The sequence below is a fragment of the Aulonocara sp. 'chitande type north' Nkhata Bay genome, linkage group LG10 (assembly GCF_057382095.1).
Source record: "Aulonocara sp. 'chitande type north' Nkhata Bay isolate Kocher_YH1m ecotype deep benthic linkage group LG10, A_spYH_male_GT1.1, whole genome shotgun sequence".
NCBI classification, from domain to species: domain Eukaryota; kingdom Metazoa; phylum Chordata; class Actinopteri; order Cichliformes; family Cichlidae; genus Aulonocara; species Aulonocara sp. 'chitande type north' Nkhata Bay.
The window spans coordinates 2,739,577-2,765,376 of NC_141353.1; the positions used below are offsets into that span (position 1 = coordinate 2,739,577).

General features: G+C 40.1%; 1 protein-coding gene across 4 annotated transcripts in view; it reads right to left on the minus strand.

Moving 5' to 3' along the window:
- The window catches only part of b3gat1b (beta-1,3-glucuronyltransferase 1 (glucuronosyltransferase P) b), a 58,823-nt gene extending 33,467 nt beyond the window's left edge, over window positions 1-25,356 (minus strand). For 3 of the 4 annotated variants that reach the window (XM_086307804.1, XM_086307800.1, XM_086307803.1), the window contains exon 1: window positions 8,055-8,212. The gene's annotated coding sequence lies outside the window, so the exon portion shown is untranslated. Of the gene's footprint in view, window positions 1-8,054; window positions 8,213-25,038 lie in introns of those variants that run through there. The other variant, XM_086307801.1, reaches the window with a different exon arrangement.
- Between the last annotated feature and the right edge of the window lie 444 nt (window positions 25,357-25,800).

Below are 25,800 nucleotides of genomic sequence, written 5' to 3' on the forward strand. Positions count from 1 at the left end.
ACAGGTGGGTGAAGGTTGGTGTTTATTGTAGACAGAGTGAACAGAACAGAAGTAGGAAATGGCTGGTTGGCTGGACGGCTGACTGAATGAAAGACTGACTGACAGAACTGACAGAACTGGGACAACCTAACAGCAACAACATAACATCAATGACGCGACAGTGAACAGAAGGAAACTGAGGACTTAAATACTCTGACTGATGATGACGATTGGAGACCAGTGAGTACACAGCTGAACTTAGTCTGACTAATGATACATGGAAATAACTGGAACACAATACACAGGCGGTATGCTGGCACAGAAAACAGGAAGTGAGAAAACTGAATGTGGGAAATAAACTGAACATGATAAAACTGAAAACGCTGGGTCAACGACCCAGGAAACCTGACAGCGCCTACTCTCAAGAAACTGTATAAGACACTCGCTAGCCAGTGTGACAATTGTTATCCGGGATCTCTGGAAACAAGACCTAGGCTGGGATGACCAGATTAAACCGCAGCACTTTCTCGACCAGTGGTTGACCTGACAGAGGGAACTTGCTCATCTTCCGCACCTACACATTCCCTGACAATACTCATAGACAACATGGACAACTTCATGTATTCTGTGATGCATCAGAGAGGGCCTATGGAGCTGTTGCACTTTGGTACATGAAAAAGGAAAGACCATCTCTGAATGAAGGAGGGGGCCTAAGGGTACATCTTTCGCCATCTTACAATGCTGTGATCGCAGCCATTAACCCTTTAAGACCTACCATAGTCTTTGATCATTGATCAATGGTGTTTGATCAGTGGTTGTTGATCAATGGTCATGAGAATTTGCATATTAATGATCAAGGAACTGACCTCACAGCCCATTGTTCATTCAGTGGGCTGGTTTCAGTCATTGTGCAAATGTACTGTTTATAAGGGAATGCTACGTCCATATAAACAGAATTACACACACACACACACACACACACACACATGCACATGCACACACACGCACGCACACGCACGCACACGCACACGCACACACACACACACACACACAACATTTTGGGATAATATTATCATGTTAGCCATTCTTTGTATAATGTTGGGTGCTAAAATTTTAGGGTTCTTCTGTCTCTCCATGTGATCAGATAATGAACATGCTCTGTCACTCTGAGGAGAATGCAATGTTGTTGAACATTTCAACAGTTGTTCAACAGTTGTTGAAATGTGGAAGACTGCCAGCAACTTTAAAAAGGCAAGAAAGAATCACCCGCAGATAAGATAAAGAAACACGACATTTAGCTAAAAATGACACAAGATGCTGTGGTCAGAGCTAAAAAACATTATTGAAATTTAAAAAAAAATAGCAGAAACTTTAAAAAAAGCAGTGTCCTGGTCCTGCGTCTATGACCTAAGGTTTTGAGTTCTACTCAGGAGTTTTCTAGTTTACTTATATTATAGTTCTGTATTTTATATTTGTTGTTTTCAGGCTTGTTATTATGTGGTTAAATTGGCGTTTCCTGTCTTCTTATGTCTAGTTTCCTGTGTTAGTTATTGTTGTCTCTCTTTGAAGTCAGTTTTGTCGCTATTTTAATTGTCTGCCACTTCTGTCATGTGTCTGTGTTATCCATGATGTTGTTTTATGAATGTCAAGTTTGGTGTCTCTGTCTCTCTGTCTCTTTGTCTCCCTTGTCCTCGGTTCTCTAGCGTTCGCTCGTGTCTCTAGCTCCCTGGCTCTGTCTGCCTTTCAGCTCTGTCTGCCATGTTTGTGCTTTTGTCTTCCCTGGTCAAGTTGTGTGTCTTAATGTGCTCCTGTGTCTGTTACTTCCTGTTTTACTTTGATAGTCTCCTGCCTCATGTGTACGATGTTCAATTTTGCTTCCATTGTCTCATTAACCTGGATTTGTTCCCTCATTATCCTGTGTTTACGTATTGTCTGAATTTCCCTCTGCTCTTGCTCATGTCATCCATCTAGCTGTGTGCCTGTGTGTCTTGAGCCGAGTAGTTCCAGGTTACAATTGAATTTCAGTTTTTTGTATCTTGTGTTTTGGGAGAGCTCAGCAATAAAGCTGTTTTGGACTTACCCTTGTGATTTTTGGAGACCTGCGTTTGGGTTCTAATCTCCCTGCCACACATCCGATTATGACAAACAGACAAGAGCAGCCAGCAGATAAACGAAAGCATAACAAAATTAAGCTAAAAATTGCAATAACTGGAATAATAAGAACTGCCTCCTCCTGAACAGCACGAACACCAAGAAGCTGCTAATAAAGTTCAGGACCTAAAATACTGTGCCGGTCAATCTGGATAGACAGAGAGCAGATAGACACTGTGCAGAGTAGATGAGGAGGAAGTTAACCAAGATATATATTGATATTTTGCTATATTATGCAATATATATAAAATTTGAAATATTCAAAGCTGAACTTGGTGAATGAGCTTAATTGCAAAAGATTTTCAAAATATCAGCTTAAGTGTGAAAACTGCGAGTACAAAAAAAGAGAAAAATATGCTAAATAAAGCCAACAAAGTATCTAAACTGAGCATTTAGTGAAATTTACATTTTCAAAAAAAAACAACACAAAAAGATGCAAAACCTGGAACTGAAGCTCATCAAGATGAAGAAGAACTGAAACAAGTGCTGAACGAGTGAAAAAGGCCTGAAATAAGCTCAGCCTGAATCTCTAAACTCTAAACAGGCAGTTTCTGATTGGTGGCAGCTTGTGAACACCCCTCTGACACAAACGCACACGCGTATACATCTCCACCAAACAATGTTTACAAATATGGACACACACACGCACCATGGAGTGAACAGTGATTGTGAGAGTGTGGCCTCTGTGTTTCAATGCCAATCATGTCTGAATCAATGTCTGCCTTCTATACAGTCGTTGGTGTGAATCTACTGAATTTGAATCCACCAAGCAGAAGCAGCTTGTTTACTTTTTCGCACCAAAACAACTGTGGCTACTTCATTTAGGAGATGGGACGACTGGAAATAGAGACTTCCAGCTCTGGTTTGAGTGAAATTTGTATCACTTCCCTTTAACTCCCACATCAATGTATCAAAACATAAAAACCTATGTTTCGGTATATAATTTGTGTTGGACGAGTTAAAATTGAGCGAGTAAGAAGAATTTATTTGGACATGAGGAACAGATTCAGAGAGAGTTGTGCACTCTAGCTTAACTGCAGAGAAAACATAGCAAATCACGTGTTTTATAAAAAATCATCATGATGCGACAAAAAACCTGAGCAGGGATTTTATGAAAACGGTAAAAGATAAGCAAAAGCTGAATTATGCCATAATAACCAAATGGTTTGAGAGCATTTTGAGTTTAAATAGTGCTTCTAAGTGAAAGGATGTGGAAATAGTGACGTTTAAAAAACAGCCACGTTTTAACAGATTTCTGGAAGCTTTCCATAACGGGGGCAGAAAATCCATAAAAACCTGAATGTTTTAAAAAGTATAAAAAGTCAGAAATAGCAGAAAATATGACCAGAAAGAGCAGAAGTAGCAAAATACTGTAAAACTTGAATTGCTAAAAGTATGCAGAAGTAGTTAAAGGGCCCAAAACATACGAAAGCTACTTGAGGACGAATAATACTAAAGAATAAAGAGAAACAGGAACACAAAAGTGCATTCATACGATTGTGTTCCTGTTTCTCAACTAGAAAAATAGCCATTTCCTGTGAAAATGCAGTGTGAATTCAGTAATTTATAATAAAATAAAACTTTTTCAGCTGAAAACTGCTGAAGAAGCTGAAGTTACCGCTAAACAACTTGTTCAACTGTGAGAAATTGTCAGAAAAGTGGGAAAGAACAGCCAGCATATAAACTGAAGCATCACAAAATTCAGTGACTGGAGTAATAAGAACTGAACAGCACCAACACCAAGGAGCTGCTAATGGGGTTCATGAGCAGTCTGCATAGATACAGAGTAGAACGACTGTGCAGAACAGATGAGGAGGAAGTTATATATTGATATATTATGCAATATATATTAAATATTTTAAATATTCAAAGCTGAACTTGAGGAATAAGTTTAATTTAATTGAATAAGCTTTTCAAAAATATCAGCCATCTTAAGTGTGAAAACTAAGAGCCAGTGACATTTTATTTTTCAAATAAAAAAAAAAAGATGCAAAATCCGGAGCTGAAGCTCATCAAGATGAAGAAGAACTGAAACAAATGCTGAACGAGAGAAAAAGACCTAAAATAAACTCAGTGTGAATCTATAAACGCTCTATGTAAACAGCAAGCAGTTTCTGATTCAGGGCAGCTAAACACCCCTCACACACACACACACACACACACACACACACACACACACACACACACACACACACACACACACACACACACACCATGGAGTGAACAGTGACTGTGAGAGTATGGTCTCATGGCCTCTGTGTTTCAAGCACTCTGAAGTCCGCTGCTTCCTTGCTCGTCTGTACTTCAGTGAACGGGAGAACGCAGCGCGATCATTCTGCAGTTGGAACAGCAGTGTACTTGATATCATCACAGCGCCGCTCCAGTGTTTTTTCTGCCAAGCCCCATAAATATAACTTTGATTAATATTTGCAATGGAAATCACACATGATATCCAAAAATTTGTTAAATTAATACAAAATTTAAGTAGAAAATTTGCTAAGGAAAAAAACTCTTTTAAGCACTTTGGCAAAATTTGCTTTTACATACAATCTATTTCATAATGTCTAATAAGCTTCATATAGTTAAGCATAATTACAAAATGGCGCCGGTGAGGTCGGCTGCCGTGCTGGATGCTCTGCCCCAACTTCTCCACTTTTTGCAGTTTTTCGTCACTTTTTGCTATATCTGCGATAATCTTGCATGGGCATCATGCAAAACACACAAATCCGCTACAGTAGAGACACTTTGGTTTCTATTGGTCTACAATACACGAACATTTCACCATGTTTAACTATATATATATATATATATATATATATATATATATATATATATATATATATATATATATAGATATATATAGATATATAGATATATATATATATATATGTCAAACCACAATTGCGACAAACCCCTCACGGAGCATCGGGGACTCAGTAAGTCGACCTCGGACACATCGACTGACGCCGAGGGGATTGCAACAAACTGCAGACCTGTTAACATCACTGAGAACCTTTACACAGGTCCTCGTTTCAAGGACTTGAAGCCTCCCCAGGAGTGACAGAGAGAGAGGATGAACGTTTACAGAGGTTTCTGTTAACATGAATGTTCCAAATGTTCAATAAACATATTAAGTTCGTATATTTTCCCTTTTTTCTCGAGTCTGTTTGCTCATGCAAAATGAAATCTGATTAATATAGAATAAACATGATATTTAATCAAAATTAATCCACAGTAACCCTGTGATGGATCTGATTAAACACTTTAATTGTTTGGCAGCACTAATATATATTATATATTAATGTATACTTACCTATTAGTATATAGGTTTTTAAAAAAGTTGCATTTCACAGGAGAGAGCCTGTGCTAACAGACTGAAGAAAACTATTCAAATTCTCTTTGAATTTAAGCATTTAACATTCTTTATGTTTATTCTACATTTCCTTCATTATATTGCATAAATGTCTGTTACAAGCTCAAATATAAAGTTGAAAAAGTGTAATTGCAGCCAGGCCATTGATTGATTAATTGATTGATAATTCATCCCGAGGGAAATTGGGTTAAGGCTGCCAGCCTTGCCAGCACCATCTTACCCTTCCGACCATACATACATTACACAAACATCACATGGGGAAGGCAGGTCAGAGAGGTATAACAATGGAAACTGCACAACATGAGGAAAGACGAGGAGAAAAAAAACTCCCCCAGACTGAGCTCCAACAGGGAGATCAATTTGAGAACATCACAAAACACCTCATCTATCCATACATCCATCCATACATAGATATATGGTTTCCAGCTGCCTGAGTCCCTTTACTAATGTTAAACCCACAACGTTTAAGTATTTACAAGTATTTGCAATTAAAATCAAATAGCTGAAAGTGTGCGTTGGTCTAACGGATAAGGCACATACCCCATGCTGTGCCTGCAGCTTTCACTGTTCCTCCCAGCAGGTTGCATGTCATACCCTTTCCCTGTTTCCTGTTTCCTTACACCAACAACTGACAAACAGAGCCAACAATGTCAAATAAAAATTATCTTAGGAAAAAGAGAGTAAACAAATGATATTTCTGTCTTTATAAAACTATCAGGCAATCGACCCAATACTGCGACTGATAAGAAAACATTAAAAAATGACAAATACAATATTTCTTATTGAATAATTTTACATGATGAAAATGCGCATAATCAAAGACATGGCTCATGACAGTACCGCTACCATCGCTACTGGAAGCACTTTGAAGGATAAGGAGAAAATAAAATAACATGGGTCGTGCTGGCAGTGTTTGTTTCAAATTGATTTTTTCATTAAATCCCATCAGCTGAGAAAGTGCTCTCTTGATTGGTTTTCAGAATCCTCTTGGCGCAGCACCCATGTCCATACACATCACTAAGCACACGGGTCTGCCACTTGCTAATGACCTTTGCTGGGGGCAGATGAGTCAGCACACGAACATTGCATGAAACTCAGACATAAAACAATTTTTTAACAATTTGAAGGTTATTTCATGGAATGATTCATTTTTGATCCATCTACTTAATGTAGTATTATTTTCTTCAGCTCAGCCGTGAACAATAGCACTGTGTGCGAGCACTGAAGCATGCCGATGATTGTGCCTGTTAGAACACCAATCAGCAACAACAGGCTGATAGTTTGTTTATACAACACACAACTGACCACTACTACACATTTACTACGGCACCAGTGTTTTAATGTGACTGCAATCTTCTTGTGTTCTTTTAATGTGCCTTTTTTATGGCGTTACCTATAAGAAATTATAGAATAGCTGTAAATCAATTCAAGTACATAATGGGACTTGGCAGTAAAGCTGTGCTGGAAAGAGACGCACATCTACAAATCAAACCAAATGATTCTAATGCAGTGCTCATTATTGATAGACTCTGACTGGTTTAAAGAGCAATGAGTGGAAGGAGGACAGGCAGGCCTCATGCCGCACTTAAAAGGATTGAAAGTGTCTGACCATGTCTTTAAAATGTATGGTCGAGCTCATAAACACTATAAATAGGTCTCTCTTGGTATCAAAACTCCCTGAAACATAAATTCGGTTTCAGCTGGGAAATCCATACAAATGTTGTTTGTGCTAATGAGAGTCAAATGGCAGGCACTGCTGGGGGCTATGTGACATGTACACACTGAAGGCATACTGATGAAAGAGCCACAATTTAAAGGGTAACAAGCCTTACAAGCACTGTGTCGCACAGATACACTCATGATATGGAATTTCAATAAATAGCACCATTGACCACAGCTTTGCATTTCTGTGAATGCCCAGCTAACTCTGTGTTATAGCATCCATGTATCCACGGCAAATCCTCATTACAAAGCAGTTCCTATTCCCACCCTACAGTCCTCAAGCCAGGTGGCACACAGACAGCCATAACGGCAACAGTTATTATGTGCTGTGTATTTAATAAAAGTACAATACAGGTATTGCAAAGTAAATTCACTTATCCCTACCCACATAACTGCATAATAACCTGAATCCAGATCTGTGCAGGTGTCCGTGTATGACAGATACCTGCATCGCTGCAGGTAGCCTAATGCATTACTGTTTCTGGTTTTTGATGTTCCTGTGTTTGCACTCATCCCTTTCAGCTGGTTTGAGGTATAAAACTTGAGCTGGGTGCCTTGATGTACTGCTGGCTTGGAATTCTAATAATGAGTGTGCTTTGGGATTTTAAGGATGAGTCTCTCTGAAATAGTTTTTCACTTCAGTACCTTTCATTTCAGCCTCCTCTTATGGTGCTGCTAAAACCTCCTCTTTTCTTTTCTTCTAAAAAGGAAGAAATTAATTTGCCCTGCTTGGCAGTTGTTAAGAACAATAATATAATGATCACTGGAGTCCTGACTCTAAAGTATATTGTTAAAAACTACGGTTAAAAAGCATCAAATGGATACTCACAGAAACGAATGATGATCCACAGAGTTGGATCCTGTGTTCTGTACTAATGGTCCTGATAGCGGTGCTGAGGCTTGGGAGCATCAGCTGGGATGAACAGAGGGATCCCTCGAGTTCTCTTTCTCGGGAATGAGCTTGTGTTTGGCGCACATGTGGGCAGCATTGGGGTGACAACTAGTGGATTTCATTCACAGCATCCGGCGGGTGCTATCCAATCATCGGGGAGGGTCGTGTCCCCAGTGCCAGCCTCTATAGAGACAGAGGAGGTCATCCCTCTGGAAGAATGCTGCTTCTCATTGCAAAAACAAAGGCTGGGATTGTCAAGCTGATGGCAAGGGGAGGAGGTGGAGGGGCAGCAAAGGCCGGGGGATTCGGGACAATAGAATAAATCACATAAAAAATGTCACAGCCACACAAATGGAAATTTTGCTTGGGGATGAAGCTGGATTTCAAAAAACTGAGAGTTGTTTATCTAAGGCAAAAGAAAAAAAAGCTAGTCACATGGCCCACTAGTCAGACAGTAAGGGCATTTCTTTTCATTTCCTGACAGGCGTATGAAAGGAGTGCACTTTGAATAGACTCTTTTTGCTTGAAAACTCCTAAAGAGAAATAGGGTAAAAATATGCCTACAATCTGAGGAACGCTCATATCAGGAACTAAGGAGGACTGGTACATGGCTGATGGTGCTTACAGCAGGTGGTTTAGACAAGAGACTCTAACTTCAAGCCTGCGTAAGTCTTTTGACATCACACATGGGACACTGCAGTCATACACGTTTGTCTACACATACACTATGGGAAGAAAATGTATGGGGAAACATGACATTGGTAAAATCCCAGATGTAAAGCCACATTCAGGCAATATCAGTAAAACCACAGATGCAATTAGCCAAGAGGAAAAAAACTTACTAGTTCAGCCTTAAAATTGGAAGATACCAGGAGCTGCCATGTACTTTGTGAAAACCACTCATTATGGACAACTGCATTTAAATAAAAGGCAAAAGCTAATTTTAAATCAACAGACATCATCAACAACAGTTAGGTCTGTTTACAAGTAAACAGAGGTATTGGTCCAACTGATAAACCTGTGACAGTGCCTTAGGCGATCAGGACTCACTGATGAACTTGGGAAGGGGGGCCTGTGTAGTCTGATGCCATGGCAGAGATGCTGAAAACCTTAGTACCGTATTTTCCGCACAATAAGGCGCACTTAAAATCCTTTAATCTTCTCAAAAATCGACAGTTTGCCTTATAATCCGGTGCGCCTTATGTATAAATTCTGGTTGTGCTTACTGACCTCAAACTGATTTTATGTGCTACACGGCGCTCAAAAATCTGTCAAATGTTTTAGTACGACTTTGGTGGCACTGCGTGATGGAGCCTCGCTGAGTAATCTGGGTCCTAAACTCCATCGACCTTCAGGTCCCAAAGTCAAACGAACACTGCGGCATCACTGAGAGTTAAACACTGGCTAAATTCTTTCATCTTTAATAAAATGATCAGTGTTGCTGCTTTAACATCCAGGCATCCATGAAAACAGAATTTATTAAATTTAACTGAGTTACACCCAGCATTTGTTCACATCAGTTTAAGAAAAAAGGTCAAAGACACAGATTCACAGGGGTAAAATTGTTGGGGTGCCTGAGTCGCTGACCCAGTATTTTGTTTTTAAATATATTTCTTTATTAATTCTTAGGTTTTGGTTGTGATTTCCGTGTTCCCTTTGTAGTGTCTATGGTTTCAGTGTCTGCCTGTGAGTCTATGTATACAAGTTCAGTCTGTTATGTTTCCTGGTTTACTTTGAAAGTCTGGGTTAATGTATTGAGTTTTGCTTTCCTTTGGTCTCGTCATGTATGATTTGTCCCAGCTGTGTTTCGCTTCTGTCTCTCATTCCCAGAAAGCTCCCTCTGTGTATTTTAGCCTTGTGTTTCTCTGTGTCAGTGTCGCGATCTACCCTCATTCTGTACTGTGTGTTCTGTTTATTTTGTATTCTAATGCAGCCAGTTTTCTGTTTTGCCGTCCAGCATTAAAGCTGTATTTAAGTTCACCTGCACTTGACATAAGATCATGACCAGAACATGGACCCCGCAGATTGTTCCGCCTCTGAGGTTGATTCCGAAATGGAGAGGTTGGTTAATTTGCTGGACCGCATCTCTCAGGCCGATAGCTTACAGGCTATGTCTGTGGGACTGAGCGCAGTGGACGCAATGATTAAGAACAACCCCGGCTTCATCAATTCTCCTTGAACACTAAACTGAGCAGCACCATAGCTGCATGGAGGGAGCACGTAAGAGCCAGTGAGCTAGCTATCTTTCTTTCCACGCCAACACAGCAGCACCAGACAGAGTTCTCTGTGAAGCAGCTGCGTTTGCCACAGCAGGACGGCGTTTCTGCTGGAGGTTAACCGCTTCAGTGTGAGGAGCCGGAGGATTTGCAGCCCGATCAACTGGAGCAGTCGCAGCTCAATCCGCTGGATGACTTGCGAACTGGTCCGTCCTCTCTCTCGCCGCCTCCCCCTTCCACAAGGGAAGGCGTCGCTCACGCCGCTGTCACTCCAGGGCTGCTGAGCTAACTTCATCGGTGAGTAAGAGTGACTGTTTGCTGAATGTTCCGCTTGAGCATCCCGGTCCCGAACCTTCTGACATTTCATTCACTGTGAATCAGACTGTTTTCCTCTCGGGATTCAGTTCTGCCCGAACCAACAAACTCAGACACTGTATGTTTGGATTACATGAACATTAAATCAATCAGAGACTAATCAATTAAGTCTGGTCCTGCCTCATCTGGTCCTGCTGCTGCCACACCGTCGTCTGGTCCACAACCTGGCTGGCTGTAACTCAGGACGTAGAGCAGGTTAGTTGCTGATCAGAAGGTTGGTGGTTCGATCCCTAGCTCCCCCAGTTTGCATTAGGGCTGGGCTATATCATACCGTTCACGGTCATACCGTTCACGGTAATACCGGTGTAATTTTGGGCAACGATAGGAAAATGAAATATTGCAATAGAATATGGGTAAAACGCGCATGCGCAGTGCCTTTGTTTACATACGCACATAGCGGTGACGCAGAATGAGAAGAGTGTAAGCGGATCGTTAAATGTAACTGATGAACCAGAATTGGTTTGTAAAAATCCCGGATTTGCCTCGCCTGTGTTGCTCCGGGCAATCCCCGGAGAGCTTTATGGACAGTTTTTTGAGTTCCAGTGCTCTTCACGGACTTGGTTTTCTTGAGCTCCTCGGCTTCTTGTGGACTTGTGTTTTGTCATTTTGTTTCCGTGAGTCTGCACTAGAGCAGGGCGATATGACCAAAAGTATTTATCACGATATACGTTTGAAAATTTGCGATAACGATATAACTGACACTAGACAAAATACTTTACAACTCCACAACTTTATTAGTGCAAAAAACCCCATCAATGTATTTTCACTTAAACAAGCAGCTGTTTTTTATGTGCATTAAAGTTATATAAAAATGTAACAGTGCAAATGCAAATTCCTCGCTGACAGTTTAACCGAAAGGCATTTCCAGTGGAAACTGGCTGACACATCCTCAGTGTAACCATGTATAACATCCACAAAACTTAAAAAGGGGTTATACACACACAATACGGTAACATTATGTCATGGTCTCCGTGCCTGCCCGGTCGGCCCCACAAGGCTACAATTGCTGTTTCTGTTCTCTCCCTCTCTGCCTGGGCGGAGCTCACTGTGGGCTCCCGCCCTTGGCCCACACACACACCTGACAACACTCACCCATCATCACCGGGAGCACTATTTGAGGCTGGAACACAGATCCTCTCGTCGCTGGATGATTGTACCCCTAACGTTAGTGTTCTCACAGCTCTTGTGCTTCATATTTGTGATTTGTGATTAGTTGGTGACCTGCCTTCTCGTCTGCCTCAGATCTTCCCCCCCCGGGACCTGCGACCTCCCTGCTGCGGGAACGTGTGTGAGTGTGAGCGAAGAAGACGTGAGCGAGTTACCCTGTGATTCCCCCGGAGTTTTGGATCCCTTCACTGTACATATATTGCACTGGCACTGTAAATAAACTACACCTTGGAGATACCTTACCGCTCTGCGTTTGAATCCCTGTACCAGATCGTGACAGATTATGTTGAAGCACAGTACGTATCACTCCGCGAGGCTCCGCCTACGATAGCCGTAACGCTCCGACAATCCATCAAGCGGTGCGGCTTCGTAGCTTAGCAAAGTTGTACTGAAACATTTGACAGATTTTCGAGCGCCGTGCACATAAAATCGTTTCGAGGTCAGTAAACACAACCAGAGTTCATACATAAGGCACACGGGATTATAAGGGGCTCTGTCGACTTTCAGAAAAATCAAAGGATTGATTTTAAGTGTGCCGTATTTTCCAAACAACATGGTAATAACGACGGCCCGCTAGCATGCTCTATCAAAAATAGTGCTTTGTTGTGTATCTGACGGACGAAAGCCAAACCAGTTCCACACCAGTGAAGCTGCAGCATTTTTACAAACCAGTTCTGGTTCATTGTTTCATTCAACGATCCACTTTCGCTCTTCTCATTCTGCGTCGCCGCCATGTGCGTATGAAAGCAAAGGCACTGCGCATGTGCGTTTTACCCATATGCTATCGCCATATTTCATTTTCCTATCGTTGACCAACATTACACCGGTATTACCATGAACGGTATGATATAGCCCAGCCCTAGTCTGCACTTTGGGTCCACCATTCCTGCCTGCACGCACTTGACAAAAATTGTATCGTGGCACCACTAAGGTGATTCCCAAAGAGCAATTAGTCAAAGGTTTAGCAGGGTGTCCCTAAAAAATTCAAGGAAACCGGACAAGTGGTGGTCAGTTGGCAAGTTTAACTATCAATAGCTGATGAACAGTATCTGAAAGTCATATCTACATACATCTGGATTTTCAATTGATATATCTACTGTTTACTGAAGCCTGATCAGAAATACTCTCAGTTCTCGGCTTTCAAGAAGCCATTCTTAAAGAAGGGAAACCAGGAGAAAAGCATGACGTATGCTAGTTTATACGAGAACTGAAATGAAAACCGATCTTATGGAGTGATGAATCTTAATTTGAAATTTAGTTCAAATTGTCATCAGCATATAAAGAGGAGGTACAACAGTGAGCGTATCTGTCAAACATGGTTGAAGTTTGGTCATATTTGGGGCTGCATGTCAGCCAGTTGTGTTGGCGACCTAGTCAATATAGATCAAATTTAAATGAAGACAATATCTGCTATACAATACCATTCGGAAAAAATCTGATTGGCATCAATTTCATTTTTTAGCACGAAACACAATCCAAATGCAGCAAAAACATGGATGGATGTCAGTGCCTCCACATTACTGAAGCAGCGTGGGATCATCTTGATAGACTGGCACAAAGACCAGCTTTGAATGTCCTTCAACAAGCCTGGAGAACTATTCCTGAAGTCTGCTTTAAGGAATTACGAGAAAGCTTTCCTAAGAGTGTGATGGAGTATTAGGACCACATTAAGAAATAAAAATGTATTGTTCATTTTGAGAATAAGGTTGAAACACTATAACATGAAGATTAAAGTTAGATTGTTATTTCAGGTCAAACAACTGATGCTGAATTATCATTTATCCTTTTCATTGGCAAGCTTAAATATGAAAATTATTCATTCTGAAGATATAAGGCAGCAGTATTCAGGCTCAGTTTAATTTCAAGTGAATGAACCTTTCATATATTCAGTGTCTGTATCCCTGCATCAAATTCCATTCAGTCATCAACAATATTTCTTATTCATTAAAAAGACTGTTTAGAAATGTGTACAGATGATCACCTGTTTGGATTTTTATTATGTGTGTCAGCCTCATTTTCAGCTGGAAACACCTTCCTGTGTGTTTGTGCATGTTATTAGAGAGCAGATGATGGTGTTTAGAAAAAGAAACTATTCAAAATAATGTGCGCATATAAACAGACTAATCAGAGAAGAACACATCTCAGTCCTCTTGATGTGGGCTTCTCTTCATCAATCATCAACTTTTTTTCTTTCTTTTCTTCTTTTGACATTTCACTGTGCTTGGCATGTTGAGAAGGTTTTTGTTAATAAGGAAAAGTTGAGTAAAATTATGCACAAGTTTAACCTGCTAGGAAAGAATGTAACATCCTGTGATTTTTATTCCTGAGGTGAGAATTTGTCAGATCAGATTAATGATACTGTGATACAATTTCAAAGGTGTCATATAGAGAAAGAAGAAGCCTTGATACAGTATTAAAACATAAATCCCTAGTCTCACATTCAATAAATATTTTCTTAAGCTGGCCATGACAACACTGACATGTGCTTTTAATGGCAACATTTCTTCCTCTGAAAGTATTTTTTCTGCTTTAGAATTTGTATAAACACTTATTGGTTTGCAGAGATGTAATTATTGCATCATACATACAAATCTAGCTTCATTGTTGCAGGACGCTGGAGGGGGTATTCATTTTTGGGTTTCTGCTTCAGAAGCCTTATTATGAATGATTGCATGATTGAATCGACACTTTTTTATTTTTTACATTTTTGTTAATTTACCAAAATTAATCCAATTACAGCATTAGAACAAAAGTCAGGGAATCCGGAATGTTAAAATTTCCTAGTAATACATTTTTCTTATGCTTATGCAGAAAGCTTGAGTTACATTTCCTGGCAAACAGACTCACACGACTCCATTCATGTTACAGTTTTAGGATTTGAGTTTTGCAACGAAGCAGCTATATTACCTTTTGTCAAGAACTAGAAATATTCTTTTTGAACTTCAATGCATTTTATGCCCCTGTAGAAATGCTATCTTCAAGGATAGCAGTGCATTTTCTTGAAAAGACAATAACAAAGACTTACATGGACAGACTTGGAATTTTCATAGACTTGATAGACTTGATAATGTAATTTAAATACTAATATCAGAAAGCTTATGCTTAAAATAAAAATGCTTACATGTTGATGTATAGAAAGTAATTTCACTTAATTAAACACAACAACATAGGATGGATGAGTATTGCATGGGAATGCCACCAGTAGCTGGAGTCAGAAACCAAGGTGCAAAGTCTGAATGATGTCTTTAAACTGTTTTTTTTTTTCATCTTTAATGACTTTCAACTTGTGCACACAACTGTTGCTTTTTAAAATCACTGAAAACTTACACTATACAATAACATGCTTTTGATTGCAGCTGTGGATGGCTAATGAATGGGCAGTTAAATGGTGACTGTATTAAATCAAGTGATAATGAACAATCGCATTACTGTTCAAATCACAAGGCAATTAAGGACTTATGAAAGGTTTAGCATCCTGAAATCCTGATCTGCTGAATCTACATTGCACTGACTTTATTCTGATTATACCTGATAGATGAAGCCGTTAACTCTGACCTCCACATACACAAACTTTCTACAGATGAACAGCTCGTATTGCCAACCTGTCCTCACTTGTCAGTAGGACACTTTAGAGTGCATCCTGGTTTGATTTGTTATCATTGTGGACTCAACAGTGACAGGTAAATAGAATTACTAAAGTGAATTTCACATCAGCAAGTGGGATGTTTGGGTTTGGAGGGGAAAAATAAATCAGATAAGCCTGAGATATCTAAAACCTGAGAAATAGTTTTAAAAGAATTTAGTATATATGAGTTATTAAAAAAGTGTAGCAAGTGAGAGTTTAATAATTTTATATGTGGGTGTATGTGATTACAGCTTTCTACTGTGAAGATGTTTACAAGTACAGACGGTGTGAAGTCTAACATTTCAGTGAAAGCGTTAATGAGTACCGGATAGTGCTGTGCCAACAGTACATTTCACAGCTCAGACAGGCAAAATGTTCCTACTTTCAGCACAGTTTGTGTTTGCAACAAGCATCATCTTATTAGTTTAATTAGAAAATCATCAACTCTGGAACCATACACCCTGCAGTCGGGAACCGATGAGATGTATATATCACAGCTCATAATGATACTGAGATTGCTATAAGAAAATATAGACTAAACAATAAACACCGTGACACTAATAAATGAAGTCTTTACAATATTTGTGAAAGAACGTGTTCTAAAGAACATACTGAGAGTGGTATTATAATAGGATACTACCATTGCAACTAGTCCGTTTGGGACATTTCTTCCTTCCTGGTTATTCAGCTTTAAGTGCTGTTATTGCAAAGTGGAAGCATTTAGGAACCCCAGCAACTCAGTGGCAGACCTCATAGTTACAGAGCAGGGTCACTGTGCTGAGCTGTCACCAACACTCTGCTGACTCAATGATTGCAGAGCTCCAAACCTCCTGTGGTATTAACATCAGCACAAAAGCGGTGTCCTGAGACACCTTGGCATGAGTTTTCATGGACGAGCAGCTCCTGTAGGTGTAATGTGTAAATGCACAATAGCGTGAAATTTAAGCTAAATTCTAAAGAACAGTAAGGAAGCATTAGCCTGAAATTGTAATTATAACATTAGAGATCTGAAGCCTTGGCGGCTCTGAGGATTCATTTTCTGTCCACCATTTAACAAGGAAACATGCTGCACTGTTACTGTATCTAATTATGCACACGACCAGCCTCCTCATAGAGTAATGTATTGCCAGCTATCAGCCTTTGGAGCCTGATATAAACAGCAAGCCAAAAACTCCAACTCTACTTGGCAATCAAGTACTTTTTGGCCACTACAGTCCTACATATCAAGGCAAATTGTACACATGCCATTCTACATCTACAGTTTGTTGTGAAAAACCCACATAGCATTGTAATAATATAATTGCCATTTAAAATCATATGTACCAAAAATAAGATGCCAAAGCAGTTGTCACACCTCAGGCTGGAATTAACTGAGAGCTCAGGGAGAGCGAGCTTCTCTGCAATACCTTTATGTAGTCTCATCCTCGCATGATGGGGAACCTTCATCAAACACTCTTAATAAAATTCGTTCAAAGATTTATACAGTCATTTGAAATGAAATGTGGATTTAGATTGTTGTCTGTTTTCATTTCCTCTCTATAGAGAATGCTGAACAACCTTCTTGTGCTGCCTGGGCAAAGCACGAGGCCACCCCACTGACACTAACAATGAGAAGATGAGGAGTGAAAGTGTTACACTGTCAAATAGCAGCAAGACCTTGATGCCAGCTCTTGCTCTTGACGAAGGCGGTCGCACTTTTCTCCTCCTCCTCTAACTTAGCTTTCCTGCTTAGCCTCTTATGTCCTTGTCTAGTCTCGTGTTTTTTGTATTACTTTTCCCTGGAACACTCTCTCACAGTCTGTTCTCTAAAACCTAAAAGAGGAATTATGGATTTGATCAACTGGTCCCTAAATGCAATTGACACTTTTCTCAACGAGAAGTTTGGGCTTGGGTGAGCCTGACTGCTGAAGATATCTACCTATTTGGAACCATGGTAACAGGGTTCTTGCTGATCGGAGCTGGCTTGGCCCTGACTTATCAAAGAATTAAGAAAGCGGAACCGGCTGTTCAAACCTCCACAAGGCTGCCCACTGGGATTGAAACGATGGACGAGGCGTGAGTTTCTCAAAACGGGCTCATTGAGTGCAGCACGGATAAGATCTTGGAGAAGCTTACAGCTGCCGTGAATACTCAGAATAAGATCTCTGAGTGCAGACTGGATTACATCTTGGGGAGGCTCACTGTGGTCGTGAGTTCTCAGAATCGGCTCTTTGAGCACAAGAATGACAACATCACTGAGCGCAAGTTTGATAACATCACGGAGAAGCTCACGGCTCTCCAACGGCAGATTGAGAGACCAGTGTTGGACTGTTAGAACTGCTTTGAAATTCATATGAGCTGTTTGCACTAAAGTAAAAAGCACCATCACTTCATGCGGAGATCCTTCGGCTCCCGCCTTGCGACCGCAGCTGGCGCCGAACAAAAACACCCTGATAACGACTGTGTTTAGACTGTTCTTCCCATTCCATGCAAGGCCACCTGGGTTGGCTGGAAGACTGTTTACTTAGCCTAGCAGGGCGAAGGACACTGTCTCAGCTGAACTCTGGACACACACACACACACATATACACTGATATGCACACACTCATCCCCCCCTCCCTTTCCTTCGATGCTTGTTCCCTCCTGGGAACACGGCGGGTCTGAGCCCACGCTGGAATGGTAGCGCTGGGCAGGATGGCTGCTGTGTTTGCTTCGGATTACTCCTCACCCCCCACCCGACCCTGTGACTTGTCACGCGTTCCATAATGTTGTGCTGTGGACATTTATGTGCTTTTTGTGCAGAGGAGTTTTTTTGTTTCCTGTTCTCATGCTGTCCTCCCAGGAGCCCAGCATGAGTAGAGGTCTCTTTTTTTCCTCTTGTACTTTCCCATTGTAGTGTATATTTCAGTGTTTTTTTCTGTAACGCTACCGATCTCCGACCTGTATCCCCATGTGATGTCTGTGTTGTGGGGGGGGGGGGGGGGGGGGGGGTTGCCCTATTTCACTGCAGGGCAACCTGCACATGGCGAATAAAGCCTTGATTGATTGATTGATTGCAATTTAAAGAGTTTGTATGTTTAAAATATGTTTAACATTGGCAACTGTTGTCAGCATAATATGCAACCACAAAATCACCACTGGCACCGTCTACGCCTACTCTCATTCACTTTGGTTTTGGGCACACCATAATCCGATTACAGCCTCTAGTTGGAGTCCTTCTGTTAATATTCCCTTTTTTTTTTTTTTTTTTTTTTGCTGTTTTGCATACTTGCATATTTGATGACGGAGTAAAAATTTATCTGCTTGTTTTCCCCGAGGCAATCAGTATTCATCAAAATTCATGTCTTATCGGTGTATCAATTAATTTAATATGGCCTTAATGAAGTAGTAATTATTTTAAGCTACTTATGTGACCATTCTTATAACGGAAATCAAATCAGCAGCCAGAGGCAAATGACAATCAGTTCCATCAAAACTCAGTGTATACATGAATTGTAATATTCTGCAAGACATGTAATGAGATAATCCAATTATTCTTATGATCAAAGTGAGAAACAACAAGTCTCTGCAAGTGGTTTATGCTCATTTAGCAGCTAGTGAGTTGCAGTGAAGTGACATCACAACATGCTTGTCTTTACATCTGAAAGATAACTGGTAATATTCTCTAACAGGAGATCAGTGCAGATTGGAATGAATTAAAAACCAGTGCTGTCCCGACCTTTAAAAAGAGAGTGGTGCAATCAACATGAAGTACAGACTTAAAACAACTGGAAAAGTCAAACTATAGGGATAAAACCACATGTATTATTCATGTGTGTACAACCCTCATGTTAAATTTAAATAAATTAGCATTCACTCACATTTCGCTGAATGGAAGTTTGTCCCCACCCCCGATATCCACACATAGAGGCAATTTTATCTTTCAGTGGCTTTAAAAATAGACTCAAAACAATCAGAAGCACATATACAATCATCCTACAATCAAGAAGGAAATGTATGCACACAGCCGCAGCCGTTTCCATTATATACAGCCACTTTATCCATGCCACTCATCCTGATTACAAAAACACATAGATACACAATATGCATACATTAACTTGTTTACTAGTTTCCCGGTTGTTGCGATTGCTTCGGGGGGGACTTTAAAAGTAGTGCAATAACTTTTAAGTAGACCGATCTCAGATGCCAGAATGGGTCATTTAGTGGAAGAAGGACACACTGCTGCTCCACTTCACCGATACTGAAGAGGGGGTTTAACCAATTCAGGCCCCGGCTCCTTCAAGTTCAGCTTTAACTGGATGTGGAGGATGTGCTTGGCAAACAGACACGCTGCTGCAATGTTGTTTTTGGAAAAGCAGAATCATTTTAATGCAGCGCTATTACTGCACTACACAGTATCACAAAGCAGCTGATAAACTGCAGCATCTGTTTATCGTTTGTTTCATGTTTAATCATTTATAAGTATCTGGATCGTTTTTGAGTGTGGGAAAATTTGGTCGATTTATAATGTTATGTGACCTCAGAGCAGCTTGGTATTTAGGGGCAACAACACTATGGGGAAACTGCCAAATGACACTTTATCATGCTGACATAATGAATAACAACTGGCCTAATAATAATTCATTTATTTTTTTAAAATATGGATGATTCGAAAAAAAAGAACAAGTTGAGAAGTGGGCTGGGTAATAAATTATTTGTAAATGTAGCAAAACTACAATATTAAAATAACAAGTCAGGCTAAAGACCCCAATGATCAGCTGATCCCCTATGAGCATATGATACACACATGTAGTTTTGTAGTCTTGTGTAATTCTGTTCCTGTGAATCAAAATTACTTCAGAGATGTTACATTTAATCAAATCTGAGTTCTAAAGAAAAGGGCAGAGTGTAGTTATAGGGGCTGAAAACTGCAGCATGTTTGAAATAAACTCAAACAAGACTTGGCAAACGCATCACACCATTACACTTACAGTATGTTATGCCTATGTTTAATTTGGATGTGTGAAAATATACATGTTGTTGCTCGGTTTCAACACTTTTAATTGGAATCATCAGCCAGAAAATGTGCAATGACACAACCAATGATGAGCCAATCAGCAGTTCCCAATAACAAAATGTGCCAAATATTGTGTTTTCTGTGTTAGTGATCCATCTTGTGAACTACAAAAACACTAGCCAAATAGCACCAGCATGTCCTGTATGAAATGTATCAGACACTGCAATACCATTAGCCTAGATTAAAATATTGCTTTGTTTCTATTTAGCAGGTAAAGTGGGTGCAGTTTTACCATAAGACCTCACAACTTTAGTGGCAAGCTGCTTGTCTCAGGACTCTCCCTGTCTCCAGCCATGTATTGTTATCAATATAATGCAGTCATATTATAAAATCATCCCACAAAGAGCGTGTAAAAATAAAATAAGAAAAGAAATAGTCAGCTTTAGTAAGACATTTGCTCACGTTCAGAAAAAGGCCCATTTTCTGTCTTCCCATGTGTGAAGCTCGTTAGCTCATCATGAATCAGCAGGATGACGTTCTGTATCTTCTTGGCATTTGGTAAGACTGAGTCACAGTCGGGCTGAACACTTTAGTGTCAGTACAAATGGAGAATGCTGCACAAATGTGAGTGTAATACAAAAGAAATGCATTTCTCTTATATCGTCCAAGTCTAACATAAAATGCATTGAATTGAATTACAAAGCTTTCTGGCTGCTGCTAGCGTAGTCAGTCGGGTTTGTAGGTTTGCATTGTTCTGGAGGAAGTGAGGGCTATCTAGCTTGTCAGTATGTTACCTGAACCATACTCTGATCTCCAGCACTAAGTATGCAATTGGTGGTTGCCATTTGTAGTCAGAATATGCAAACTCAGCTCCTTCCTCCATCCTAACACCAGTGGAAATGTTTGTTTGTTTGTTTGTTTTTTTACAATAATGTATTTAAATTTCAAATATCTTCAAGTTTTGCTTCTATTTTCTTACCATAACACAAAGTTATTTTTGTAGGTTGACTGTTTTAAGGGAAATCGGGTACTTTAGCAACCTAACTAAAATAACTAGCCACTTCCAGAAAGCTAGCCAGCTACAACTCAAGGACCAAGGAGAAGGTTTTTAGGGCACAGCCTGCAATTTACAAAACAAAAACAAAAAAGTGTTTTTTTGACAGTCACATTCTCACTCACAGAACTCTCAGTCAACATGCTGTCATCCAGCTGTCAACAATAAAATGTCCTGTAACATCCTCAAAGATTCAGAGGAAAAGTTTCCAGTGAAAATAACATGAACTCTGGCATGTTTGGGCCTTAATACAATTCAAGCTCAGTGCTCACACCACTTTCCAGATATGACTCCCCATAACTTTTTTCTCCAAAATAAAATGCAAAAAAAGTTATTTTGATATCGTAATTAATAACAAATTTACACCTACAATTGTTCACAAAAGGACAACCAGGTACAGTGTTTGCTTTCTGAAATCGTGCCCTCACAAACTGTGGTTCACAGTTTCAGCAGTGATCAGGTTCATACTCTACAAGAACTATGGGGAAGCCCTATTTTGAGAGCATTTAATTATACAGAAAAGTACATGATGGAGTTGAGACAAAAAAATTGAACCTTATTAACTAAAGCTGTCAACAAATTGTGAAGAAGTGATTGACCTTATGTCAGAATGGTGGCCTGGAAAAGGCAAAGCCTCTCAAGGAAATGATAAACTAAGAAGAAACAGCAAAACATAACACAACAGCAAGCACACATCTCAATAAATTTGGACCCACCACTAATAAAATAATCTTGCTACTTCGCTGACCCACTTCCACTACGCTGCTGTATGCAGCCACATATGCTGATGCCATAACACTGCCTCCACCATGTTTTACAGGTTATATTATTTCCTCTGTCCAATAAAGTGTTTCATAACTCGCTTTCCGATGGCTAAGAGTGAAAACAGCTGCACCTTACACCTTGTCGTAACCGTTTGTATATCCATTCATGAATGCACCCTTTTGATGTAGACTTTGACAATAATATGCCAGTTTCCTTCAAAGTATTCTTGAGTGCAGGATTTTTCTTCAGCCTCTGAGCTCAACATTCACTTTGTGACTGTTTGATTTTGCAAAGAGTGTCATTGTCCAAAATTCTATAGATCTGTGCTCTTGCTTCGTAGTCATTGCACACAAAACGCTCACTCAGTTAGCACTCTATTGTCTACACTTTTTTTTTCAGTGTATCTGACATGAGAGAGTACAGTTCAGAGTAAACTTCAGAGGACCTGGCATCCTGCTTCATAGCGTGATAGTGCTGGTTTGGCGAGGAACCGCTCTGTGTATTGATCTGCTCATGCACTATTCCCTCTACTTCGTGTGAGAATTTGCCTCTGATCTGAACCAACTTTCAAGTGGGTAAAAACAATCTGACTCAAAGGCACTTTTTTTTGTAATGTACATCAATAGAGTAGCAGAGTGTGCAGAAAAAAAGCAAGCCTCCAATAGTGGTTCAAAGGGTAATGATTTACCCTCTGAATGGCCTATCCATCAGAGCTACCCTTAATTCTGCTTTATACCGATCTAACACAAGTTGATGCAAACTCAAAATAGTTCAGGAGGATTTCAAAGTGAAATGTCATTCCATTGGGGCGATCGTGGCTCAAGAGTTGGCAGTTCATCTTGTAACCGGAAGGTCGCCGGTTCGAGCCCCGGCTTGGACAGTCTGTGTTGTTGTGTCCTTGGGCAAGACACTTCACCTACCGCCTACTGGTGATGGCCAGAGGGGTCAATGGCGCGATATGGCAGCCTCGCTTATGTCAGTCTGCCCCAGGGCAGCTGTAGCTACATCTGTAGCTACCTCCACCAGCGTGTGAATGAATAGTGGAATTGTAAAGTGCTTTGGGGGCCCCGATAAGCGCTATATAAATCCAATCCATTATTATTATTAAATTTCCAGACAAATCTTAATTCCAGTGAAGATTTTTCAACAAGACTCATTTGTTCGACAACAGAAGGTGAAGCACAAATGGCGAGGTAAATTATTGAACATCGCTACAAATCTTAGTGTGATGATAGTAGTGTATGTATGTATACATGCACCCTATCTCCTACTTAAAAGGTTGAATCCTAGTTTGCAAGAACATCGTCACACATACAGCGATGATTAACATCTATATGTTATTACAAAAATCTTTATATTGATTCATATTCATCATCCCTCAATGTTACACTGTCCACTTGTATCACTTGGCACATTCAGTGTGGAAATTTGTTCAAGTCACCAGTACAGCGATTATTCACACCTCTGTGTTTTTAAAAAGAACTATTATTACAATTATTCAAATATTTATTATAAATATTTTAATAATTATGAATATTTTAATAATTATAAATTTAATATAAATTCTTTGGATTTTCCTGTATATTATGTTCATATTAGTGCTGTCACCGTTAATCTGGTTAAAATGACATTAATGCCATAACCGCCCGTGCGTGGAGCTGCACGGCGTCAAAGCGTTAGCGGGGTTAGCTTGTTTTAACACGATAACTCGCTAACGGAGATTTGCCGCGTTAATGCAGTTATGGCATTAACGTCATTTTAATGAGATTAACGTTGACAGCACTAGTTCATATGTTTTTACCGTATTACCTAATCAATCTGTGTTTCTTTCATGTGTCATGCTCAGTGTTTGTCGCCCGTAAAATAACTTATTTCTAAACGTGCTGCTGGTTACAATAAAGATAATAATGTACTGTAACTTTTTACAACAAGTTTTCCTCAAGTAATCAGCACACTAATAATTTGCTCCATCATTTGATAAATTGTTGGTGATACTTGAAACCATTAAAGCCAACTTAATCTTTAATGTCGCAAAACTGAAAGTTTCAAACCTGCAAATGAGCAAAACTGAAACACTGACTTGAATAAAACATCTTAATTAGCTCTGATGATATCTTTTTTTTTTTCAGTTTGATTTACATTTTTAGTGCAGTTTTCTTTATTTATCTTTATTGCTTTTACTGTGCTGTTTATGCCAGTGGTTAAGACACAGTTGATGGCAATATAGTTTTATAATAGTACATCTAAAATGCTGCAAGGCTTTGTGAAACGGTAAAAGATGCTTAAGCGTTATACTGCATATTCATCAGTGCCAGTATTTTGAGAAAGACAAGTTGGCAGCTAAGACTCCTTGAATATCTTCCAAAGTCTAATTAACAGACGTAGATATCAGCAGTACTGTGCAGTCAAAGATGACAGACTGTATCACAAGACACGAATCACTCGGTGTCACTCTTTATTTCAGAATCAAAACAGATTTAATGATCCGTAAAAGTATAAAACATTGACCCCATTAACTCCTAACTGACGCACCTGTGATCCTCAAAAGTTCTCTGTATTTGAGCTATTCAGAGCACCGGAGGATTTGTCAAGATGATCTCTATTACACTTTAGTCTATAGTTCGATAAGCACTGACACGGCGTGGAAAAACCTATAAACATGCAGAAAACGTGTCTTATCTGTTGATCCTACATATTTGAAAAGATGGATGACTCAAAGGAGAAAAGATAAAAAGGGTTCAAACCTTAATTGCAGACCGGAGCTGCTCAGCATCCACTTCTCTGCGTGTTGCCTTCTCCTGCACTGCTTCTGCTTCCAAGCTCAAACGATCTCGCCAAAGCAGATTTCAGACACTCTTTGCTGCAGTCACTGCCGTTCATACACAAACGCTGCAACCCTGAATGAATGAATAGAGCTTACAGGTGTACATGTCGGGAGAGCGCTGCCAGAGCTCATGGCGTGCTCCAGCGCTCACAGACTGAGACGTGGAAGAAGAGAGGGCAGCTTATTTGGCATTATCATCCCACCCTCCCTCTGGTCTACTCTCCTCCCGTTCCTCTCTCTGTCACTGTCTCCTCTCTTATTCACCTTTTTATCCCCTGCCTTTCCCCTCAAAGCAACTGCTCGGCTTCCTCTTGTCTTGCTGTAATTATGAGTGTAAGTAATTGTCTTATTCCAGCAAGAGGGTGTACGTGAGAGAGAGGCAGACACGACTTGAAGCAAGCCATCTGTGAGAGAGTATTTATATGAAACTGAAGGAGAATCTCTGCTTTAGAGGGAAGGACCATCCTCTCTGAGACAAACAGCTACTGGCATGTATCAGAGAGGGATGAACAGCCGACTTCGTACAAGAAGAGGAGAATGAAAGAGCCTCCCGTGTCTTCGAGATCTAAGGTGCACACAATGAGGAGCTGGTGATTTAAAGAAGCATAAAATTACCTTGGACACAATTACATTTTTTGACAGTGAAGAATCACCTCTCTGGAACCATTAAGTGCTACTTTTC